This window comes from Gavialis gangeticus, unplaced genomic scaffold, assembly GCF_001723915.1.
Source record: "Gavialis gangeticus isolate Ggan-Ray unplaced genomic scaffold, GavGan_comp1, whole genome shotgun sequence".
NCBI lineage: Eukaryota > Metazoa > Chordata > Crocodylia > Gavialidae > Gavialis > Gavialis gangeticus.
In genome coordinates, this window is record NW_017728993.1 from 20,445,371 (window position 1) to 20,455,447 (window position 10,077).

General features: G+C 45.4%; 1 protein-coding gene across 1 annotated transcript in view; it reads left to right on the plus strand.

Annotated features, from left to right (window-relative positions):
• Positions 1-10,077, plus strand: part of AGBL4 (ATP/GTP binding protein like 4) — a 1,816,099-nt gene that overhangs the window by 1,105,359 nt on the left and 700,663 nt on the right. The gene's annotated exons all lie outside the window — the stretch shown is intronic.

A 10,077-nucleotide genomic window follows, 5' to 3' on the forward strand; every position in this document is an offset into this window, starting at 1 on the left:
GGGAAGCACTTGTATATTCCTTTTTTGGTTCACTTTAATTAGTTTGTGTTTGGCTTCTCAGTACACGTGGAAGGATGAGCCCTCCTTTGTGACTCAGGGCAGTGGAATATTTCAGAGTCAACAGAAAACTATAAAGAAGCCTGGGAAGGAAGAGGTCCTCTGGGTAGTGTCGTTAGATGAAAGCTGGGAGGCAGGGTGCTGCTTGTGGCTCATTCCTAGCATCTGCAACATTGTGGATTTAATAGCAGACTACCACAGTTGCCTTCACCTGTAAAAGCTACCTCACATGGATGCTGTCACTTGAAGATAACTCATATGGTGTCTGCAAAGTGCTTGCAGATCTTCAGAAACCTGGATGCACGGAGCTAGGAATGCAAAGAACTAGATGTTGATTATTCAATTCTGTAATAAGCAACTCCTACGAACAGTAAAGAGAGACTGTGTTAGACTTTGTTGTTGAAGCATCCATTCCCGTTCATGTTGGCTCTCATCGGCCTGCTACAGAGAGGTAGTATGCTCATATGTTCATATATTAGTTAAGAGCCTTCAAAGGTATTGTTGGCCCTACTGTGATAATGATCTTTATAGCAGATGGAAAACTATATCCCTTAACTGTAGGGATGTTTGTGTTACTTGTTGGAAATTAAATATTTTTTTTAGAAACTGGGTTTCTACTGAAATATAGATGAAAGACTATGAAAGTTTGAAAAGAGGTCAGTTAACCTTGCTATGTAGCTTTCTTTGAGTCTGACTTTATTCTCCCTTGTGAAATGCTCTCTCTGGTGCTGCTGGCCCTCAAGAACCTTCTGGAAAAGCAGCGCTTGCTGTGACTTTGGGAATGTCTTTTTGCAGCACTAGGTGGTTGGAGTGGAGACTTGAATCCGTGCAGTCTCCAGCTCAGCGCAGAAGTCTTACGAGATCAAACCTCCTTGGAAAGTTGTAAGGCAGGTGGTGTGAACATGCAGAGGTGATATTCTGTCTTGACCTCAGATGTCTCGATGTCTGTTGCCATTTATGTGCAGCCAGCAAGCCGAACCACCCATAAGAAGTGGGGTGGGGAGTTCTACATTAAATAAAAAAAGCTTTCAAAATCGTTCCTCTAAAGCGAGTATCCAATCTAGATGCCTGCTCAAAAAAGACCAGTGCTGTGAATATAGGAAGAGAGGTCCAAGTAGCAGGCATTCGGACATCTAAAATGGACTTATGATGAGGGCAGACCATCAATGCTGCTGTTTCCTGGAGCCGGCAGGTACTGTCATTCTAGCTTAAGCACAACAGGACTTGGTGCATAATCACAAGCACTGTGAGAAAATGAGAAGACCTTTGCACTGATGCCCAAAGGCTACAAAGTCTCTCGGTCCCAGCTGAAATAAAAACTAAAAAGACCTCTTGATATCAAAGGTCCTGCAATACAGAAAAATCTAGGTCACCTATAACTATCTAGAAACTAGAAAAAACTACCATAATAATGCAGGGAAGCTTTTTTTTAAAATAATGAGACCAAGGGTCCATGCACAGACTAAAAGTCCTTAATCCCCCAACTAATTGAAAAATGGGCTCTGGTGACATTGTCTTCCAAAAATCAGTACTGCAAGGGAGCACTTGTATATTCCTGACAAGTATTTCTGCTTGTCAAAAAGGCTCCTGAAGCTCACTTGGGCCAGAAGGATGCATCCAACAAACAAGATGAAGGACAAGCTCTTCTTCCCTGCAGGTTACTAGAGCTTTAGCTGCTAAAAAGTTTGCAGCATGGAAAAGGCTGGTAGGTCACCCCGACCAGCTCCTTGTCTGTGCAGTTGGAAAGATGAGTATCTTAAAGAGAGAACAATATCCATGGCAACAGACAGCTGGACTTTCAACTTTTCAACACATAAATAAGTAATTATTTTCTTGAAGTTTTCATATTTTCATGGTTTATAATTGTCATAATGACCTCCAGGTCGGGCATTTCCTGCCAGTTAATGATTGGCTGGTTTCACCTCTGGCCCTCAGCTCCTCCAGCTGGTCATTAACAGCTAGGAAGTGCCCTACACATCAGTCATTATTGCTTAATCATTTCCTCTTAATGCTGGAGAATATACCAGCTGCCTCTTAGAAATAAATGTCTTCTGTGCAAATGGATCCATCAAGATTGTTTTTAAGGTTTTAAGGTTTCATTTATTTGAATGGGTAGTTAGTTAAAAATGTTGTTAGGATGCAAGCAAAGGGTTTCAACTGTGAAGACCTAAATTAATGTAAAAACTGACAGGTAAGTATTACCCTAAACCTCAGTAAATGTTAAATTGTTCTCTCTGCGGTTGGTTACTGGGGTTCCTAAAGCACTGCATTGCCCCCTCTGGGATGGGGACAGAAGTTGCACATAAACTGGAGTAAGTGATTGGAAACAGTTTCAAATCTGTAACACAACAGAAGTTCAGCACACATAAATTGCTTTCAGAGTGGTTGAAACTGGTTTAAGATAAACCTGGATGGATGTAGTATCAGACTCAACTGATTTAGGTTAGATCAGTTTATTGAACTTCTGTCCCAGATCCCCTCCAGATTCAAGTTAACTCACAGTCTCCCATCATCCCAGGATGCTTTGCATCTCCCTGCAAACCTCCCCCTCACAGGGTGGGTGGGCTAGCCTTGGCCCAAGCTGTCTACTCCAGCTGAGTAGGGAGGCATGCTTTAACATCCCATGGCTTCTGGCCTGGGCCACTGCAAGCATCTGGCTGCATTTAATCAAAAATGAATGTCTGTTCATTTGCATATTGGTTCAGTCTTTGCAGCTGAGACTAACTTGTGAAGATTGAATCAATTCAGCCTGGGGCTTTTTGACTATCTGCACTTAGCCCTGGTGGAAGCAGTTGGAGGGTAGCAGATTTTAAAAGATTGGAGTTTTATCTGTCTAACCCAGCCTCATGTATCACATCACCATGGTTTCAGAGTGTTTAAAAAAATTAAGTGTACACACAGGCATGTATCTATCCTTCTCCTAAGCCCAACTCAGGGGTGACCTGGTAGCAGCCTATAAGTACATAAGGGGTGTGTATTAGGATCTGGGGGAACACCTGTTCACTAGGGTGCGTGACATTTCACTGAGTGTTTTGTTTCGAAGCTGTTCCAACGTGGTTTGAGCTCAAAACAGCAAAATCAAAATGAAACAAAAAGCATCAAAACAGTTTTGAAACAAAATGAGGGCACTCAAAACATTTTGAGAGTTTTGAAATGTTTCGAGTTTCAAAACAGCCCAGTGGTGGGAGGCAGGGGAGAGCCAGGGCTGTGCTCCAGGCAGCTCCACAGCCCCATGTAGCTTAGCTTGGCAGGGAGCACAGCCCTGGCTCTCCCCACCTCCCACTGCCGGGCTGTGCTCTGTGGGGTGGTGGAGCCAACTGGAGCATAGCACCGGCTCTGCCTCCCTTCTGTTGCCAGGCTGCTCTCCGATCAGCTCCGCCAGCCCCCTGGAGCTCAGCCCAGTGGCAGGAGGCAGGCAAAGCTGGCGCTGCGCTCTGCCTCCTGCCACCCAGCTAAGCTCTAGGGGGCTGCAGAGCCTCTTGGAGCTGAGCCCGGTGATGGGAGGCAGAGCACAACCCGGGCACTGTGCTTTGCCTCCCTCCACCAGGCTGAGCTCCATGGGGCTGCGAGCCACTCAGAGCTCAGCCCAGTGGCGGGAGGTGGAGTGCAGCCCCAGCATTGTGCTCCGCCTCCTGCCACCAGGCTGAGCTCCATGGGGCTGTGAGCTGCTCGGAGCTCAGCCCTATGGGGCTCAGCTCTGTGGGGCCAGTGGCAATATCTGTCTACCCCAGCACTGAGTGCGGGCTGCACCCAGTGCCGGTCCCAGGCAGCAGCAGTAGTCTCCTGTCATCCAGTGCAGATCCGGGGTCCGCACCCCTGGGAGGAGTCCGACACAGCCCTGCAGCCCTCCCGGAAGTGCGAACCCCTGGATCTGCGCTGGATGACAGGAAGCTGCCGCTGCCAGCAAGTTTTGCTTTCAAGACTTTGAGGTGCAGTTTCCAAGAAACCTCTGCACCTATTTCCTTGAAACTTGGCAGGCTTCATGCCCTCAGAAGGGGCTACCATCCCTGCAATTTGCATCCAAATCAGGCAAGAAAAGACATTATTTTAGGCATTTTCATTATTCCCCATTATAGCCTATGGGTGAAACATTAAAATGAGTCGAAATAGCGAAACAGGTTTGACAAAACGAAATGAAATGATGAAACAAAACACTGCCCCCTTCAGAACAGCAAAACGGATGTCGAAACGAAATGATTGTGTTTCGCACAGCCCAACTGTTCACCAGAGCACCCCGGGGGATGACAAGGTCCAGCAGTCACAAACTCCTGCAAGACTGTTTTAGGCTGGACATTAGGAAAAACTTCTTTACTGTCTGAGCCCCCAAGGCCTGGAACAGACTCCCTCCAGAAGTGGTGGAAGCACCTACTCTGGACACTTTCAAGAAACATTTGGATGTTTATCTTGCTGGGATCCTCTGACCCTAGCTGACTTTCTGCCCCTTGGGCAAGGGGCTGGACCTGATGATCTTACGAGGTCCCTTCCAGCCCTAATGTCTATGAAATCTATGAAAAACCTTGAGTGTTTTTCAAATATTTTTGCAGATTACTAATGCAATATCCCATGTGACCAAGCATGTCCAGAACAGCTTAATTGGGGTTGAGTTGGGAATACCTCTTAAGAAACCCTAGTTTCACTCTTTGCATCTATCCTTGCCCCAGTTCTCCCTCCATCCCCCACTTCCCAGCATTTGAGAGAGGTAGTAAGCTATGTTAGTCTAAAGTCAGGTAGGAGGCAGGGCAGGGTAGGACTCAGGAGTTTTCTGTCCTTTTCAGTAGCAGGGTTCATTTACACATGGAAATAAGCTGTCTTTGTAGTTACCACAGCATCTCTCTCTTTTTCTCTCTCCTTTGATCTTGTAATGTATGTGCCACCCATCAAGAGGCAGGGCATTTTATAATCGAAATACTCTCTGAATCAGACTGTTAATAAAAATTAACCAGTACAGCTTTGTTATGTGTGAGTGGTTGTGCACATGAATGCACCTTTGGACAATATTTCATTCTAATGTGTCGTTAGTTCTGAGATATTCTAAACTGGACGTGCCATCATTAAAATACAGTGATAAGGATCTAGTACGCTTTCAGCCATATAGTTGGTGGGAGAAAAATACTGTCCACAGGCTTTTATTTTAAACCTATCATGTACAATTCCCTTCTAATTTATTTTATACTCCTGCCACTTGATTTGTAGGATTAGTTTTGGTCGTGGAAAGTCAGGTGCAGACTACACAACTGCAGGACCAAGTTACACTTCCCACAAAAACACAAAATCTGTGAGAAGGCAAGACAAATACAGGCCTCTTCCTGAATTCCAAGCAGGATTTTAAATTTGAGGCAAACCCTGGGCGATCCAAGGTCACCAGCTGGTAATGTGAAGCTCCTGGAAGGGTCCTCTGGGCCAGTGGCTATCCATGAGAAATCAGGTTGCTCCTAAATGCTAAAGGTAAACGAGGATTTCTTTACAAAGAGGCTTGGTGTCTACTGACTGATATGTGGCATGGCACTGAACATAGAGGTCATTGGTGAGCCTGGTTTTACTGTTTTGTGGGTGCTCAGGTTACTATTGTTTGTTTAATACTACTGCCTTTTCACCATGCATCCTGAAGAGAAATATGAAATGTTCTGATCAAAGCAGCAGGCTTTATCTTTGGTTTTAATTTTTCATCAGAAATAACAGCAGTCAAACTAGAATCAAGAGAGTTCCAGGAAATAACAGTTCACAAATTGCGGAAGGGCTGGGGCTTGACTTTGTGGTTTCCTGGCTCTTGGAGTGAGACTTTTACTTTTTAAACTCTGGTTTCATTTTGATTTTAAAAAAATGTTTTTCAGAAGACAATTATTTAGGGACCTGCTCAGGTCCCTTCCGACCCTAGAAACTAGAAACTATTTACTTCTTCTGAATGGCTAAGTCAAAGTGCTGAGTTTGCTGGCTGTTCTAGGTCTCAGATAAATGAGGAATGGTGTAAAAACTATATTGATCCTTACAAGGGCAATGCAACATCTTTAAGTTTTTGTTAAACATCTTTAAACTTTGTTTTTTGTCCCTCTAAATTCAGAGTGGCAAATTCTAACCCTTGTGAAAAATGCTGCAGATGAACTATCAAGCAGGTACACACATGCACTGTATACTGGTAGCTTGTCTCTAAATGGCTCCTTCCCATCCAATGCAGAGTGTTTATTGGTGGATTGTAAAGCCAAAAAGGACCATTACCCATCCACCATTGCCTGATCTTCTGCATAACACAGACAGTACAAAAACCTAGTTACTGCTGTAATGAGCCCCAAAATAATATTTCTTCTAGGAAGAAAAGAAATATGAGGAATTCACCTTTTTTTTTTTAGGATAATCAGTAATTCTTTATCATTAAAATTCCTTCTACTGCAATCATGTGTTTGGTAGGGACCAGCTATGTACATGTAAGCATGTGGCTCTTTCTTTTAACCCTTGGCTTGTCACCCAGAATGTCTCCCTCTCTGGTTGTAAGGCAGCATCTACTACCATTTCTGCTGCTGACCAGAGGATTTCTGGAAGGCATCTTTGTGCAGCATGTGTTGTAATTGGGCCTTGGAATATAAAATGTCTTTTCCTTAAGATAGAATCTAAAAATCACTGTAATGTGAAAGAAAATGTGAAGTGCTTTTTATGTTCCTGGCTGCTTTCAGTTTTCTGTAGTGAGGCAAATTATCCAGGCCTCCCTGATGCCTGAAGAGAACTTTCTTCTCCCTATTCCACCTTCCTTTCCTGTTCCCCTAGTTTGTCTTCATTATTCCTTCTCCTCCTACCTCTCCATTCTCCTCCACCTTCTTTCTTTCCTTCTTCTTCTAATAGATTTCTGCTGCAGAGGAAATACAATCTCAATAAGATTCAATGTACCAGATCTTTCACCAGCTGCTGAACTAAATGGGACAAATCTATCCTTGGTGTAACTCTACTGGAGTTGGAGTAGCATCCACTATCAGTTTGTCCCATTGCGTCTTCCTGCAGCTCTTCCTACCGCTATTGTAACAAAAGATAGAAGAGATACAATCACTGCAGCAACTGTTATCATTTGATCAGTGCAATCTTTGGAACTGCTTTTAAATCATATAAATTTAAGTATAAAAAATACCTAAAATCATATACTGACTTAGTGATACTTCCATGTTAAAATTAATTACTGGAATTTAAAGGCACACATCTTAGAATGCAAGTTCGAAAACTTTGCCCATGTGAAAGAGATGCTCCCATTTGTTATAAGAGAAACTTATAGCTGATACGTGCATTTTATTTTTATATCAGTTTTCTGTGTCCTCTTAATTTAGTCCTAAAATGTCTTTATGGAGAGACAGGCAACAGGTTTTACTCTGCATGGTTTTAAGAGCAAGTTGATATTTGTTTCATTTTGTGTTGAGTTCTGCAAGTGTAAAACTGACTGCGTTCCTATCTTAGGATTCACATGCTTTAGGTTACATCTTCCTTGCTCATGCTGCTCGCAAATGATTCTGAACCTGGAGGTAAGCTCCTTAAACTAATTGTTCTTCTGCTTATAACAAGGAAGTGTATCATAAAACCAGTGCGGCCTTGGATCCCAACCTTACAAAAGACATACTTAAGAATTTGCAGAAAGCTACCTGCAATGTTGTGAGTGTGTAACCCAGTAAAGTGGGAACTTCAGAACATCCATGTTCTGTGTGGGACACGTTTCCATTGATGCCAGCTATCCACAGCTATGAAAGACCCCATGCAGTCCTGTTCTGCTGTCTTTGGAAAATGACACCAAGAAGCCCTTTGGTATCTTCTGTGGGCAGCTCAACTTCAACATCAGCAGTGGGAAATCATGGGACAGTGCTGTTGGATGGGGATAGGTCTTTATTATCTCCTAGCACAGGGGTTCTCAACCTTTATTTGTACCAGGACCCATTTGTAAACATCAATGGCCAGCCCCGACCCAGTAAATAGTTTAAGAAGAAAACAGTCCTCTGGCCCTGCAGTGCTCCTCACTCCCAACCCACAACTCCTTACCACCCCAGCTATGCTCATGCCCCTCACTCCTGACCTGCTGTCCCCTAAACACTAGTGTGTGGGGCGGGGAGGCGGGCTATGGTGGGGCACGTGCCCCTTCAGATTTGTGCACCCACAGTGGGCGCGGGGATGCAGCCTGGCTAGCCTGGCATGAACAAGAGCCACCTCTGCGGCCCAGCAGGCAGGACCCGGTGTGAGAGGGCAGAGCAGGGCAGCGAGATTTGGTGCTGCTGCCGCCAGGACCCCCACACCAGCTGTGCCACCAGCAGTACAAGGAGTAACAGGCAGGGGAGGCTGCACTGCCTTCACCTCCTCCTGCTGCCAGCTGCTTGCACGCCAGGCCATGGCTTTACCGTGGCTCTTTAAAGGACAAAATCCGCATTTTTCCATGGCAAATGGAAAACCCAGATCCTTGTTTATCAGTATGTACAGTGTTAACATATGGTGAAACACAAGCAGCATCTTTTTTCAAAATGTATGAAAAATATGATCTATTTTTAAAGTTTAGTCACAACCCTTTTATATAGTGTTGGGACCCATGGGGTGAACAACAGGGGTTTTGGAGCAAAAAAAAATAAATGAATCCCCAGTGTTTCTGACACGTGGCTCTGGCCCATTGGACTCTGAATTTGGCTGTCTGGGAAATGGGCTTGCTCCTCTCTGTGCCCCAGTTGCTGCCTTTGCTCAGCACATGCAGCTGTTCAGGGCTGGCTCAGGCCTTGCAGGCAGAGGAGAGCGCCCCTCTCCTCTCGTTTTCTTGGGCCAGGGCAAGGAAAGGAGGCTCCCTGGGGGGAGACGAGTGCAGCACTGAGAAGGAGCAGGGGAGGAGACCTCCCCTGGGAGGGGGAATCCCCTCCCTAACCTGGCTAGGGGCAAGCCCCTGCCTAGGGGACCCCAGTACCGGGGACAGCCCTGCACAGAGCTGCCTGCACAGGCACAAAGCGACAGAGCAGCATTGCCAGGTCTTAAATATGAAGTGATCATATTGGAAGCTCAAAATTATGATATTTGCTGAAAAAACTGTCCTACACTGAAAAATATGCAAGTAAGCATGCAAAACAGTCGCCGTCTTCATATTGCTCAGTGTAAGTCACCAGCGAGTAAGTGAAACTGGGGATCGTAGTTGAAGCATGTCTTTATTTCAAGGCAGTCCTACGGAAGTGCTGACAATCAGAGGCTCAGATCAAGCATAGTCTTATGCTTGCCTGGCAGGGGAAATACAGTGATCACCATGGTGGCTTCCTAGTCACTCCCGGGAAAACCGCTCTGCTGGCATGGGGATAGTACCTGCTAGTCTAGCCAGGCTGCAGCCCTGTTCACCAGAGCGCCCTGAGGACGAATGGTCATAAACTCCTCTATGACTGTTTCAGGCTGGACGCAAGGAATAACTTCTTTACTGTCCAAGCTCCAAGACCTGGAATAGACTTCCTCCAGAAGTGGTGCAGGCACCTACTCTGGACTCGTTTAAGAAATGTTTGGATGCTTATCTTGCTGGGATCCTTTGACCCTAGCTGACTTCCTGCCCCTGGGCAGGGGGCTGGACTCAATGATCTTCAAGGTCCCTTCCAGCCCTAATGTCTATGAACTCTATGAAGGTAGCATATAGTAAACCTCCCATTGAGCTGCTGGAGTGGGAAGGTCTTGGCTTTATGCCCTTTATGGAAAGGGAAGATTCCTCCCTCTTTGCTCCCCGGGCCTTATGGCTGAGGGCAAGCAAAACATGGGGGCATGAACAAACCCCGAGCCTCCAGGCTTGGACTTGCACGTAGGATGCCCGCCAAAGGATTTTGGAAACATCTGATGCCCCAGGTGGGATGGAGGACGTGTGCCTGTTTGCCTGTTGCAGGGCCACCTACGATCTTGACTGATTCCGAATCAATCTGGTTGATTTGGCTTGAAACAGGAAAAATTCTCCCCCCCCCCCACCAAAAAAAACAAAAAAAAAACGAGTGAAGGCTCACTCAAAAAAAAAAGGTGCATTTTGCGGTTCTTTGGAGAGATGTAATGGCTTTTCGT